Below are 16103 nucleotides of genomic sequence, written 5' to 3'. Positions count from 1 at the left end.
TGTTGCAGTCATCACTTGAGGAGTTATCCCTGCTGTGGTAACCCTCAGCCGGCCCGAATACCAGAGTCAATGTTTTTGTGCGCTGGCTGCTGTCGCCTTTAGTCGCCTGTAGTCCTGATGTCAGGTCATCAGTACTATAAAGCAAGGCAGCTGACGTCATTACATCAGTCTTTCTTGCCGTGAAGCCCGTAGCAGAAGCAGTTTGCATGAGTGCCGGTCAGTCGCTACTAGAAGTCAAACTTCAGCAGAAAACGTCTAAAGCGAAGTACCCCATTGGGGACCCTTTTTCTTCTCTAATCGGTGTCCGAAAAAGTTAACAATTGTCTTGCCTGTGGAAAGCAGATCCCACATCGAAACTTTCATTCCTACTGCATTACTTGTTTAGGCCCAGACTACGACGTCCCTCGTCGGTTCTGTGCCTTCTTTAATGCGAGAGCCATTCACCGTAGAGCTCTTTTTGTAGACAATTATTTTCATATTCTGTCTTCGAATTCCGATTTGGCGTCCGTCAGCAAACAATCCGTGATATTCCAAAAAGTAAAGATAGAGACAGGCCACACAAGGCTAAGCCTTCCAACGATGCTACCGCTAAGCAAGTCGTCAGTTCTCTGGAATTCAGTGAGGCGCTTTCGCAGCCCCTGATGCTCGACTCGCTTTCTATATATGCCTCTGCCAAGACCCTTTCTTAGTCCGATGTACCGCAGAAATCCACTTCGTCTTCTGAGCCTTTGGCGCTGTCTGTCTTGGCTGGGTCTGGAGCCACGACGTAGGCACTGGCTTCTGAGGAGACCGTTCGCACTAACGATTCTAGACAAAAAAAAATCTTCTTTTCCGACTACAGTTTCTCAGAGACCGACAGATTCTCTCAGGCCTTGAAGCCAGGCCACTCCTAGGAAATCTGCTTTTAGCCACCATCTTGCTACTGCTCCCCCACCACAAACTGAAGTGGTTAAAATGGCGGAGGATCTCATCTCCCTTAGCCGAGGTACTCAAGCTCCCACCCCAAAAAGAAAAAGGCTTCCTTCTCTAGAAGTTATGACAGACCAAGAGTCTGAGGAATCTGATTATTCTGCCTTTGAAGAAGAACGGCCCTTAACTGTTTGAGGATTCAGATGCAGAGGAATCCATCCCCTCTGCCTCCCCTCCCGAGGACCTTTCCTTCGGGGAAGCCCTCCACTCTCTCAAGGAGCATTTTCAGTGGGAATATCAGGACTACCCACAGTCAAAGAAATGACTTAAGAGAGTTTCTGGACCTGGACCAGCACAAACCCCTGGCCATCCCTCCTTTTCTAGAAGTGGTGGATGATGTTTAACTTGAATCCAGCTTAGCCCCTGATGCCCTGCTTCCTGCTCCAGCTAAACCTGACCGGTACTGCGAGTACCGGATTCTCACAAATACCTGTACAGGAACCCTGCTGCAGACCCAGAGGTCATTACACAGGGACCCAAAGGAGCTAAGACTAGTTCTGCCAAAAATCATCTTCCTTCTGACAAAGACTGCAGTGCTCTGGACAGATGAGGTAAGAAAATATACCTCTGCAACCTTAGCTATCAGAGCACTCAATTGTCCGTTCCATATGTTAAAATATCAACAACACACACTGGAACAAATAAAGCAGAAGATTGCTACCTCTCCTGATGGTGCCAACTCAAAAGAGCTGGCAGAATTACTTCACTGTGCTGGTGAAGTGGCCAAGCTCTCACTACAATGTGGATATGACTCTCTAGAAGCCTCTAGCAGGGCAGCAGTGAAATGGATCTGTTATTAGAAGACATTCATGGCTGAAGGAACAACCTCTCCCTGATCATGTCATGTCAAAACGTATTGATGCACCCCTAGATGAGGAACGCCTGTTTGGGGAAAAAGCAGAAGAGGTGCTTAAAAAGATGGAAGGCAAAGCAAAATCTATGTAAAAAGTAAAAGATTTCTTTCAAGTTCAACCACCCAGATTCAGCAGAAACTTCCCCTCTAAGCACTGGGCCTTCCCTGCACCCAGCAGACAGGGCCAAAATAAGCCCCGCAGGGACAGGACAGCCAGGCCCCTATTCCAGGGCCAGCAAAGAAGCAAACAATGGACCACTTCCACCTCTAAGGCAGGGAGTTCTAAGCCAAGCTTCTATGGTAAACCCTCACAGTGACTCTCCCTCCCCCCTCTGCCCTCATCTAAAACTAGGAGGAAGACCCACCCTCTTCAAGGACAATTGGGTCTCTAACCAAGGACCATGGGTATTAAAAATAATTTCTCAGGGATACAGATTCTCCTTGTGTGAACTCCCAATTCCATGAGGGTACCCAGACCTCCCCCCTAACCAGTGGGCAGAGGCATTGAAACAGGTAAAAAGACTTGTATCCCAGGGGGCAGTAGAATCTGTCACTCTGGATCAGATAGGAAAAGGTTTTTACTCCAGACTTTTCCTTCTTCCCAGAAAAGAGGGCACTTGGTGCCCCATCCTGAATCTATCCAAACTGAACACCTCCTTGGTGGTCCCCAGGTTCAAAATGCTAACCTTGCAGCAGCTCCTGCCAATGCTCACACAAAATGCCTGGCTGGTGGCACTAGACCTAAAAGATGCCTACCTCCACATCCCCATCCTGGAATCATGCAGAAAATTCCTGCACTTCAGCAAAGGCTATTGGCACTTTCAGTTCTCTGCACTGCCCTTTGGCTTATCTACTGCTCCCAGAGTATTCACCAAATGCTTGGCCCCGGCTGTAGCATTCTGCAGGCAGAGAAATATACAGATTTACCCTTACCTGGATGACTGCCTCATTCAGGCGAACAGCAAAGAAAAGTTGCTCCAGGATCTTCTCTTTGTCAAAAAACTCCTAACTTCCCTAGGGTTCACCATCAACAAGAAAAAAATCAAAGCAAAACCCTACCAGGAAAATTGTTTTCCTGGGAGCTGTGCTAGATGCAGAAACCCTAATGGCCTTCCTATCCCCAGAAAAGCAGAGCTTCCTGCCTCTCTACATCACCCAGCTGGATTTCAGAAGTCACCTCACTGCGAGGAAGGTCCTACAAGCCCTGGGATTCATGGCATCCTGCAACCTTCACATCCCTCTCGCCAGGCTGCACATGAGAAAGCTTCAGTGGTACTTAAAGAACCTTTGGTGTCAGCACTCTCAGTCCCTAGAGTCCATTCTCCCACTGATTCCTTGCATAAGGGACGAATTTCTCTGGTGGGCAGAGGCCTGTGCCATGAACAAGGGTCTTCCCTTCATCCTCCGCCCTTCTGGCCAGACCACCACCACTGATGCCTCAGACATAGCTTGGGGTGCTCACCTAGCGCGCAGGTGTACCCAAGGGCTTTGGAATGCCCAGCCACTTCGCTTGCACATTAACCAGAAAGAAATGATGGCAGAACAAAATGCTATAACTTTCTTCCAACCCCATCTCAGGCCAGGGGTCCTTCTTATAAAAACAGACAACACCACAGTAATGTAGTACATCTTACACCCTGTTCAGGTTAGCCATAGGGCTTACAGCCACCTCCATGGGGGCTACACCTGATTGCCCAATACTTACCAGGGATCAGCAACACACTGGTAGACCACCTAAGCAGAAACTTACTGGACCCCCACAAATGGCAGAGCCACAGAGAAATCTGTCTGCAAATCACCCAGGAGTGGGAGACCCCAGAAGTGGACCTCTTTGTCTTGCACTTCAACCACCAGCTGCAGAAGTGTTGTCCCAGGGAGTATCACCTCGGAGCATGGAAGGTGGATGCCTTGACCTTCCCCTGGAGCTCCCTCTTTGTGTATGCATACCCTCCTTATTCCCAAGGTTCTGATCGAAATAAGAGAGGACAGACCAAAGGCCATCCTCATCGCTCTAGATTAGCCCAGACAGCATTGGTACCCTTTACTACGCAGTCTGACCTTTAGCCCCCAAAGCTGCTTCCCCTAAGGTCAGACCTCCTGACCCAGGAGAAGGGTGAAGGTAACTCCACCCGGACCTATAGACTCTCAAACTTTCAGCATGGCTCATACACTAAAAACTAGCAAGATGTCACTGTTAAGCAAACAGGTCCTGGACATCATCACAGAGGCCAAAAGGGCCCAGCACAAGAAAATCTTATCCAGGAAAATGGAAAAGATTCTGCTCCTGGAAACCATCAAAATGGGACAGTACCTCCCAACCTTCCATCCCTCTTATCCTGGATTACTTAGCAGAGTTGCTCAATAGTGGCCAGTCCGTGCCTCGACCATTTCTGCCCATTATGATTCAGATCCACCCCTATTCTCTAACCCTTTGATTAAGCAATTCCTCAGAGGGGTTTTTAATATCAGGCCTCCCAGAACACCGTCTTCTACTCCCTGGGACCTGAATTATGCACTAGAGAAACTAACCTTACCTCCTTTTGAGCCTGCTGCTTCAACAGAATTGAAATACCTCTCTTGGAAGGCTGCCTTCCTACTTATCACCTCAGCCAGAAGGGTCTCAGAATTTCAAGCTCTCATGGCTGTTGAGCCCTTCATAATTTTTCATGCAGACAGTCTCCCTGAGGACTAATCCCTCCTTTATGCCCAAGGTGGTATCTGACGTGACCCTTAACCAGGCCATACACCTTCCCACCTTCTTTCTCAAACCTCAAAACAAGGGGGAAAGTATTCTACAATCACTAGACATGCACAGACAACTTGGATACTATCTGGACCGCACTAAAGCATTCAGAAAAACTGACCCAGCTTCTTGTAAGCTTTGACCCAGGTGCAGAGGGGAAGCCCATCTCCAAACCATTTCCAAATGGATCTCGCACTGTATCCATTTTTGCTACAGTCTAAATAGGAAACCCATCCCCAAGTCGATCTGTACCCACTCCATGAGGGCAACATCCACTTCCACTGCCTTCCTCAGAGGAGTGCCTCCAGGGACATTTTGGAAGCGACCACCTGGACCTCTTTCCATACCTTTACAAAGCATTACCACCTACCTCTCTTTTCCAAGTCTAGGGCAGGGTTTGCCTCTGCAGTTCTGCAGGGCCTCCTGACCCACACCTAGGACTCTACCTATCCTTCCACCTTTTACCTCAGCTTTGGAAATCCTCCCACAGGTGATGACTGCAACAGTGAAACACAAAGAACCTAGTACAGTTATGTGCACTTACCATAAGTGTAGATGTTTGAGTGTATTCACTGTTGCGGTCTTTGTTTCCCTCCCTCATCCCCCTTTTCACTTCTTCCCCTAGGGGGGGCACATGCTTCCCAAGGTGGCTGTTAGCCACCAGGACCACTTCTCTCTCTTCCCTTGTGCTTCTGACAGGTTAGGGCAAGAAAAACTGATGTAATGACGTCAGCTGCCTTGCTTTAGTACTGACCACCTGAAGTCAGACTTCAGGCGACAGCAGCCAGCGCACAAAAACATTGACTCTGGTATTCGGGCCGGCCGAGGGCTACCACAGCAGGGATAACCCTCAGGTGATGACTGCAACAGTGAATACACTCTAACTTCTACATTTTATGGTAAGTGTACACAAATGTACTTTCTATGCATTCACTGAATGTTTTCGTAGTGACCCTTTGTAGAATAACTGATGTATTAAATGATTCCTTGACTCTGTTAAAACTGAAGTTTGCTCCTCTGGATTGCCTTCGAATGTCTGAGCTGCACTTGTGTGTCTTGCACAGTTGGGTTACGTTGCAGAAATGTGGAAATGGTGGGCTTAACCCATTGGCAGTTTATTAACTATGACACTAGACATTTAAAAAATGCTGTGAAAGTTGTTCAGAAGCCTGCATCCTTATGATCTTACAGTATGTACAAAGATTTGCATACATAACTAGAAGGATAAAGTCTGTGGACATTGTCTGAAAGTACTCGTGTATTACTGGAAAAGCATAACACAAATTTGACCTGATAAAGTGCAACTATTGACATATTTTCCTTGGTTGAGATGGTGTATGATGTACAGGTGATAGAACTTTCATTTACCCAAGTGTTTTTTTACTTTTATACTGGACTTTGTAGAGCTAAAAATGTTGGAGGAGTTGGTGAACATGCACTGTGGAGGCAGTTCTGAATTATAACTTGTTTGTCTACCCTTTTATTGTTAGTTATACAGGTTGAGCCTGAAATTGATCAGTATTGATCAGTGCACTACCTCTGTAAATAAATACGTTTTTATTTTTTGAATTCTTTTTATTTTGTTTCAGCTCTGTGTATTACTGTTTGTATTATGCTAAATAATTGCCTCATAACCCTGCCCTGTAATTAATTTTTCCTATGTCTGCTTCCATTGCTCTCAGTATTCAAGGATTTTGGAGGTTACATAAGAAAAAATCTGAAGGAGTAAAAACAATATTTCACTTTAGTTTCTTTTCAGTTGTATATTGTTCGAATGGTTTCTTTTTTTGTTTGTTGTTTTTAGATTATGTGCTTCATTCTTTTGTTCTTTCAGTCCTGAGAAGGTCTGACGGTACAGGTATTAGGTTAGAATAAAAGTTATGTTTTTATTTCTGCTGTCTTGTCACATATTACTTTGGAAGTTACAATGTCACTAGTTTCGCACCTTTCAGTCTTTAACTTTCTCGCTATACTTTTTCTCTTGAAAGTATTACTGATTATGGTGTGCTTGTAGAATTAAATTTATGAGGGTGGTAGTGTGGCTTGTAATGAATGTTGCCAGCAAGTGTTCCCCTCTCCAGACTCTCTATCATAATAAGCAGATCCAGATCATGTTATTGTGATTGCCTCATAAAGCAATGATTACAAATCCTTTGAAATGCTCTGAGTATGAAGTAAGTTTGGAATTAATAAATCACATAACAGTAGCTCTTTTCTTTAGGGGCAAGCCCATTGCATCTTCCCTTATGTGGAGGATTGTTCCTCCCACACTGTCATGTACTTGTATATGCCATCTCCAAGATCACACTATCCTTAGAAAAAGGGAAATTCCCCCAGATGGCACAGTCTTGATCCTAGAACTTTTGTAGACTGGTGATCAGCAATGAAGGAGTTGATTAGTGGGGTAACAGTGTTAGTGGGTGTTAGTACTAGGCTAGCTATCCTTGTGAGCTATTTTAAGCCTAGCCAACTCCCCTCAAAAGTGAGAATCAAACCCTGTACCTTGTGTCTGTGAGGTAAACCCCTTAATCATTCTACTTTGATACCACATACTTTTACAGTAATAGTCGTCATTATGATGTACTAAATGATATTCAGAATCTATCTGTGAAGAAGAGGAAAAAAAGAGAACTGGTACGTTCACCTTTTCATAACAGAATTATTAATACTGCCGGCATTGTGACCAACTTAGCAGGTAAAACTTTCCCAGGCAGCGTAGAGCTGCACCCACACAAATGTAAACTGGAACCCAAAATATTCAAGCTTTTGAGGAACAAATGGGGGACACCAAAGGTAGACATGTTTGCCTCCCCTCAGAACTACCAATTGAACGAATACTGCACCAGACCTTCCCACAGTCAAGCTTGGAAAGGGGATGCCCTTTATTGCATAATGAGTAGCATTCTCTCTCTAGATCTTCTTTGCCATGACTTAGGTTACCAGGCTTTAAGTAGTGACCTCTGCACTGGAGGAGCCAGGCACGGAAGGAGAGTTAGAACTGTGGCCTGCTCGCCCTCTCCTTTTAGGTGGTTGCAGGAACTCACTTAGCACAAAGAGAAGTTTAATTTCTCCAGTGTAGACTGGGGAAGTTACTTTCCCATGCTTGAGGGAAGAGGGAGACTGCTTTGTGGCTTCATGCCTTGTGGAAGTGAGGGATATCCAGCCTGGTCAGCCCATTACATGTCCCCTTTCCACTATTCAAGCAGAGTGCCTGTTGGGAGATGTTTGTGCTTAAGTGAAAAACACTTGCACCACCCTAGTGGCTGTCTGAATGATGGTCATCCCTTTCCCTGGAGATGGGGAGCTGTTAGGAAAGTTGATCAGTAGGGGGGTTGATTAACTGAAAGCAGGGACAAAACCAAAAAAAAGAGGCTGTGTTTGGAATTTTTTTCATTCTGATAAGGAAGACTGCCTTAGGCTACACTTCCTGTGAAGAAACTCTGGTACACAAATGGCCTCTGAACTCCTCTGCAATTTTCCCTCCATTTCCTCTGTTGATGTGGTTCATTCAAAAAGTCAGAGTCCACCAAATCCACTTTTTAGCTCCATTGTAGTCCAAGCAGATATAGTTCTCTTGCTTCAGTTGTATTTTTCAGGCTAACCCTTGCATTCCCTAACAAAACTCTTTTTACCAACTCTCTTTGACAGACCTCATCCAGACATTTCATTTGTTCAGACTCTCAACTTGTCTTCTTCAGTTATGTTATTTGCTTATCTCTCTCTTCTTCAGAGTGATATGCTTGTGTCTTTTCTTCTTCCCAAAAGATGTACAAGGCCGACAGATTTGTTCCTGGTTCTGAGCTTTTTGAAAGGCTATAATTCCATGTTCTGTTCCTTTCCTGTGTCTTCTGGACTACATTTTTGAAGTCTGTTTCTTGTTCATTTTACAGCTATTTCCAGCTTTCATTCAGGGCGGAACACTCAGACTATGTAAGGCTATTTTAAAAGGACCTTTTCATACATTTGACCCCCACCCCACCCCACACACACACACACACACACACACACACACACACACACACACACACATTAGGGATCCAGTTCCATTGTTGGATTTTTATCTCTTATTAAAAATACTTGACTGTCCTGTATATAAGCCTTGCCTGTTCTGCAGATTTGAAGTACTTATGTTGGAAAAAAATGTTTTACATGACCATATCCATCCAATTTGGGCAGCTAGGACTAGTAACCACAGGTAATACCAGTTCAGCTTCACAGGATTTTTAAAAGCTTGAGATCCTCCCCTAACTCCTGTAATACTTCTCAGGCTCACCTGTCCAGATCTTTTGTCAATTTCAGCTCTCAGGTGAGCATGCTTCATTCATCCTTTTTTCAGTGTTTTTCATAAGCATCTTTATTCCTTGCAATTTCTGTTTGAAGAAGTTATTTTTTCATTACTTTAGTTTTATTTAGGAAAGTGTAGTTTTTTCCTGCTATCCTCCCATTCTCCCTCACTGTCACTAGGCTGCATAGTTTCCTTTTCCCTCTTCTTGTTGGTCCGTGCATGGATTTTTTTCTGCATTTCCCTGTTTGCAATTATTTGCATGCTGTTTGTAAATATTAGTGAAGTAATTGCTTACTGTTTATTGCAGTAGAGATTGTCAGTACGGTTTGCAGAATGGATGTGGCCTCAGCTTTTCATAAGCACTTAAAGTGGATGCACAAAATTCACCCCAAGGGCACACAGGTGACCTTTGTGTTATTTGCCTAGGTGGATTTTCTCGCTTCAGACTGTAATAGTTGTAAGAACTTTGAGCATAGGACATTACAGAGGAGACAAAAAAATATTAAAAGGGCTTCTCACGGTGGAAACAAAGGAGTGAAGAGAGAAAAAAAGAAACTCCCAGAGGAGCCTCTAAAGAAGATTGGCACAATCCTTTCTAAAGTGGAATTTTTCCTCCTATTAAACCCACTTGGCACCTTCAGGAGGTCTAGACTTCTCCAATAGAGGTGTTTCTTGCGATGAAGTTTCTTTTAGACACCAAGCCTTCCCCAAGGTGAAGATTCTGTATCTGTCCATTTTCAGTCATGTAAGCTAGATCAAGTTTTGGAGCTCCCTCGTACATATGTATTGGGACCAGATGATCAGGGCTGTAGATGATGCCCAAATTTTGAGTTTTGTGTTTTCTCTTTCTCTTCCATTCTTCTTCCTAAAATGCACCTACCCTAGTCCTTTTTTTCAGTACTGGGAATGGTGTTTTCCATACTGATGCCATTAGTTATTCTTCTTTTGGCACCAGAATCCTTTAATCCTGATGTTCTTGGCACTGATGCTCAATGTTGAGGCATCTAGGCAGGATGTAATTGGCATTAGTGGCTCTGACCCTGGGGCAGCATTACTGTCTCTCTTTTTTGCATCACCAGCATTGTCATTTGAGAGTGGTGCAAAAACTTCCTTGTCACGGAAGTTGGAGGCTTTAGTACTGAATACTGTCTGTCCAGTGATCAGCATCAGATGGCATCAGCATCTGGGAATTTGTCACCAGTCTTGGTGATTGCTACAGTTTCAGTTTGTGAAAATTATTCGAAGGCAGCCTTCTAGGTTGGCTGATTCCCCCGAAGGTACCATCTACTTCAGCTGTACCCAATGGACCCCTCTGTGTTTGGGACCTTGGGCAATGGGTCATATGAAGGAAGTGTATACCTTTGTAAGCTGAAATGCTTCATGGATCAGTTCTTTTGGCTGTCTGGAACCTCTCCCTTTTCCACAGTCACCGTGGATTTGTCTGTTCTTGGTGGACATTAAGGGTAGACAGTCTAAAGAAACTGGACTTAACAGGAGGCTGTACTACACATCAACATCTGGAAAATGAGAGACTTTCCTTATGATGCACAAAATTCTGGACCACCTCCCACATAGTGTAATTGCAGTATACTCAGCATGTTGGTACTGTGTGGTATATCCACAGACAAGGGTAAACCAGGTCCCTGCTCCCCTTTGTTGGGAAAGTATGAGGCTGTGGGAATAGGCAATTAACTTGCAGAGCTTTCTTGTACAGTAAACTCTCAGTTAACCAGCACCCATGGGGATTGGTAGATGCCGGATAACTAGATGTTCTTCGTGTTTCACTGTTGCAGTCATCACATTTGGGTTATCTGCCTGCAGGTAGCCCTCAGCCGGCCTGAATACAAGAGTCTTGGGATTTCTGCGTCAGATGCTGTCACTACTTCCATGACGTCAGGTCGTCAGGAGTATAAAACATGCAGCCGATGCCATCACATCAGTCTGTCTTACTGTGCGGTGCCCGAAGCAGAAGCAGTTCGCAAGTGCCGGTCGGCCGACTCCTGAAATTTTCTTTTTGTTAAAAAACCTGAAGTCTTCTAAAAGGTAAGTACCCCGTTGGGGATCCTTTTTTCTTGCTCTAACTGATGTCAGAAAAAATTAATAATTGTCTTGCGTGTGGAAAGCAAATACCTCATAGTGATTTTCATTCTTACTGCGTCACCTGTTTAGGCCCAGACCACGACATCTCTCGCTGTCAGTTTTGTGCCTTGTTCAATGCCCGAACTATTAGTCGTCGGGCTATTTTTGTAGCTAAATACTTTTGCTCTTGATCTCCGAAATGGCTCAGTTAAGCCATCCGACTACTGATCTTGCGAAAAAAACGCAAGGATAAAGACAGAGACAGACCGCATATGTCCAAAACTGCCGACGACGCTTCCGTTAAGCTAGTCTCCAGTTGGGTGGTACTCAGTGAGGCATTTCGCAGCCCCTGATACCCGCTTCTGCAGATTTGCAGGCCTCTACTGAGACCCATTCAGAGTCCAGTATGCTGCGAGATGCTTCTTCAACTATGGAACCTGCGGATGTCTCTACCTTTGATGTGTCCAGAGCCGCTGTGCAGGCACCGGCTTCAGACCTACCAATTTTCATATTAAAACAACCACTTTGTTTCAAGCCATAAATAACGAATTCCTCAGGCCTAAAGTTCACACTATGCCTAGAAAACCGACGACCAAAGCGCATTCTCACGTCCACATTCCTCAAAAACAAATGATTAGAATGGCTGAAGACCCTATTACGTTAATTAGGGGAAGCCAGTCTTCCCCCTCTAAGAGACCTAGAACTGATTTTCCTTCTGATTCTTCTGATCAAGAATCTGATATCTCTGTTCCTTCTGAGTACTAGGACATACCCTTATCTACCTATGAGGATTCTGATGCAGAGGATTCCATTCCTTCTGCTTCCCCTCCAGAAGGTTTTTCTTTTGGTGACACCTTACATACCCTTAGGGAGCATTTCCGCTGGGAAAGCCAGGACTATTCTCAGTCCAAAAAGAGACACTGGGAATTTTTAAACCTGCCTCAGCACAGGCCTTTAGCTATCTCTCCTGTTCTGGAATTTGTAGATGATGTTTTCTTGGAATCCAGCTTTACCCCGTATACTTTGCCTCCAGCTCCCAGGAAACCTGACAGGTACTATAGAGTACCTGATTCTCACAAATTCCTCTTCAAGTATCCTACTGCGGACCCAGAGACCATTTCCCAAGGACCAAAAGGCATTAAGGCTACTACTGCCAAAAATCCTACCCCTTCTGACAGGGATTCCAGGGCTTTAGACAGATGGGGTAAGAAGGTATACACCTCTGCTACTCTAGCCATTAGAGCATTAAATTGCCAGCTTCATATGTTAAAGTATCAGCATATTATGGGGCTAATTAAACAGAAAATGATGTTGATTCCTAACTGTGCAGAACACAAAGATTTACAAGAGTTAATGCATTCTGCTGACCAAGTTGGTAAACATACTTGGCAGTGTGGTTTTGATGCTTTAGAAGCATCTTGCAGGGCTGCTGTCACTGGGTCTGTACTTAGAAGGCATGCTTGGCTTAAGGAACAAAACTTGCCAGATCATGTAAAAGCAAAATTACTGGATGCACCCTTAAACCAAGAGCGCCTATTTGGCAATAAAGCAGAAGTCCTCAAAAGGATGGAGGAAATAACTAAATCTATGCAAACTGTTAAAGATTTCTTACAAGTACAGCCACCCAGATTCAGTAGGCATTGGCCTTCAAAGAACTGGTCCTTTCCAGTCCCTTCCAGGCCTTCAGTCCAAATCCAGGGGCAGCAGACCACCAAGACTTCAGTCTCAGGTTTTGCACAGATCTAAGCAGTGGGGTGCTCCCACGTCCAAAGATTGGAGTAGTAAGCCACCCCCTATGGTAAAATTGCACAATGACTTATCCTCAACTCCTCCAAGCCTTGCTCAACTGCTTGCACCTTTAGGAGGAAAGCTCGCCCTGCATGCAAAAATCTTGGAATACTTTACCAAAGACAAATAGGTTTTAAACACTTTTTCTCTAGGATACAGATTCCACTTCCACTCACTCCCAACCCTAAGTGGATGGCCAGACCTCCCCCCCAAACCAGTGGGCGGAGGCCCAAAAACAAGTGCTCTCTCTCCTCAACATCAAGGCTATTCAGCCTGTCCCAGCAGAACAAAGGGGACAAGGGTTTTATTCAAGACTGTTCCTGGTTCCCAGAAAAGAAAACTCCTGGCATCTTATCGTGGCTCTGTCTATTCTCAACACCTTTCTGGTGGTTCCAAAATTCAGGATGCTAACTCTCCAACAGCTGCTTCCTATGCTAGCCAAGGATGCCTGGCTGGCAACCCTAGTACCTGTACATCCCAGTAAGGGAATCTTACAGGAAATACCTATGCTTCAGGGCAGGCTCCATGCACTATCAGTTCTCTGCACTTCCCTTTAGCTTATCTACTGCGCCCAGGGTATTCACAAAGTGCCAAGCTCCAGCCATTGCATTTTGTAGGCAGAGAAATGTTCAGATTTACCCATACTTGGACGATTGCCTGATTCAGGCGGAAAGTCAGGACTTGCTATTCCAACACCTGGCATTTGTAAAGAGACTTCTAACTTCACTGGGGTACACCAGCAACGAGAAGAAATCACACATAGAACCCTGCCAACAGGTTTGTATTCCTGGGAGCAAGCTTGAACACAACTTCCCAGATGGCATTCCTCACTCCAGAGAAACAATTTTATTTGACAACCTACTTCAACCTACTGGCCACAAAATCCCAGCTATCTGCAAGGAAAATACTGCAAGCTCTAGGGTTCATGGCCTCTTGCATTCTGTTAATTCCATATGCAAGACTGCATATGAGGAAATTTCAGTGGTATCTAAAAAGTCTATGGTGTCAACATTCTCACGACCTGGAAACAATAATTCCTATCATTCCTTGTCTAAGGGCAGAGATCCTTTGGTGGGCGGAGGCCTGCAACCACAACAAGGGACTCCCTTTCACTCTACCCCCTGCTGCCCAAACCCTAACAGACGCATCAGACGATGCATGGGAGGCTCACGTGGCAGGGCTGTACATTCAGGGCAAATAGAACCCAAAGCAGATGCACCTGCATATCAATCAAAAAGAAATGTTAGCTGTACAGAATGCTCTGACAGCCTTAAAAGGCCTTATTTCTTCCAGGACAACTATTGGTAAAGGCAGACAACACCACAGTTATGTGGTACATAAACAAACAGGGGGGAACCCATTCCTACCCACTCTGCAGACTAGCCATGGTTCTGTGGAACACAGCCTTGAGCAAGCAAGTGCACCTAGAAGCTCAATTCCTGCCAGGAAAGCTAAATTCACTGGCAAATGACTTAAGCAGAAATCTCATGCACCCACACAAATGGACACTGTAACCCAAAATATTCAAGCTTTTGAGGAACAAATGCCTCCCCTCAGAACTACCAATTGAACAAATACTGCACCAGAACTTCCCACAGTCAAGCTTGGAAAGGGGATGCCCTGTCCTTTACCTGGGAAAGCCTCTGTCTGTGCCTTTCCCCCTCTGCCTCTCCTCTCGAAGGTTCTACTAAAGATCAAACAGGACAAGCCAAGGACAATCCTGATTGCATCAGACTGGCCAAGCCAGCACTGGTACCCTCTTTTGCACAGTCTGACAGTGCTACAACCATGGCAACTGCCTCAGACCCCTTCCCTGCTGTCCCAGCAGGCGGGCCAGATTCTGCACCCTCAGCTTCAAACCCTGAACCTTGCAGCCTGGCTAATCCCCTGAGCTCACCTCTAGCAACCCCAATAAGCAGGTGCTGGATGTCATTCTTGAGGCAAGGAGGCGCCTAGTACTAGAAAATCCTATTCAGAAAAGTGGAAAAGATGCTGTTCCTGGAGCCAGTCTCTGGATGGGCACAACGGTGCCCAGCTTACCTCATATACTAGATTACTTAACAGAAATGCTCCACAAGGGCCTATCCTTCTCTTCAATTAAGATTCATGCCTCACCCATCTCATCTCATTATAATACTGAGCCACCCCTCTTCTGTCATCCTCTGGTAAAACAATTCCTTAGAGGGGCCAAAAATTTAAGACCCTCCAGGAGAGCTCCCACTCCAACCTGGGACCTTAACTTTGTATTGGAAAAACTTACTCTTCCCACCTTTGAACCGGCTGCTACAGCAGAGTTGAAATTCCTCTCTTGGAAAACAGCTTTACTTTTAGCCATCACTTCAGCAAGAAGAGTGTCTGAACTGCAGGCCCTGCGGACAGGGTTTCCCTCAGGACTAACCCATCTTTTATGCCCAAGGTGGTGTCTAGTGTGGCCTTAAACCAGTCCATTCATTTGCCTACTTTTTTCCCTTATACTCAGAATAAAGGGGAAAGGATACTGCATTCTCTGGATGTGCACAGACCGCTTAGATTCTATTTGGACAGAACTAAGCCTCTCAGAAAATTTGACCAGCTGCTAGTCAGATTTGCTGCAGGGGCAGAGGGGAAGGCCATTTCAAAGCAAGCCATTTCCAAATGGATAGCACACTGCATCCATTTCTGAAGCAAGCACCTTGGCAAACTTACCCCACAGGGGATAATAACATATTCCACTACGGCTGCATCTACCTCTGCTGCATTTCTCAGAGGAGTCCCTACCAGGGACATCCTGGAAGCTGCAACCTGGAGCTCTGTGCATATTTTCACCAAGCATTACCACTTGCCTATCTTTTCTAAATCCAGAGCTGGATTTGCCACAGCAGTCTTACAGGGCCTGATTGCCAGCCCTAATGCTTCTTAATCTACCTCCACCCTTCCTTAGCTTTGGGAATCAACCCAAATGTGATGAATGCAACACTGAAACCTGAAGAACATAGTGCATTTGTGTACACTTACCATAAATGCAGATGTTCAAGTGTATTCACTGTTTCAGTCCTGGTTACCCCCCCTACAGCCCCTTGATTTTCTTTGCTTTCACCTATCCTTTTGGTTTGGCATATCTTATACTATGTGTATTTGCTTTTTGCTGGGGGTATTCCACACCATATAATTGCTTCCTATTGTGGGGGCACCTGACATCTGGGGCAAGGAAAACTGATGTAGTGATGTCGGCTGCATGTTTTTACCCCTGACGACCTGACATAATTGAAGAAGCGACAACATCCAATGCAGAAATCCCAAGACTCTGGTATTCAGGCCGGCTGAGGGTTACCTGCAGGCCGATAACCCAAATGTGATGACTGCAACAGTGAATACACTTGAACATCTACATTTATGGTAAGTGTAAA

General features: G+C 45.1%; 1 protein-coding gene across 2 annotated transcripts in view; it reads left to right on the top strand.

Moving 5' to 3' along the window:
• Window positions 1-16103, top strand: part of GOLGA3 (golgin A3) — a 1508539-nt gene that overhangs the window by 192061 nt on the left and 1300375 nt on the right. The gene's annotated exons all lie outside the window — the stretch shown is intronic.

The sequence above is a fragment of the Protopterus annectens genome, chromosome 4.part0, assembly GCF_019279795.1.
Source record: "Protopterus annectens isolate FY-2018-M chromosome 4.part0, PAN1.0, whole genome shotgun sequence".
Lineage (NCBI taxonomy): Eukaryota > Metazoa > Chordata > Ceratodontiformes > Protopteridae > Protopterus > Protopterus annectens.
Note: the sequence above shows the minus strand (reverse complement) of the source record. Positions and strands in the feature narration are given on the sequence as shown.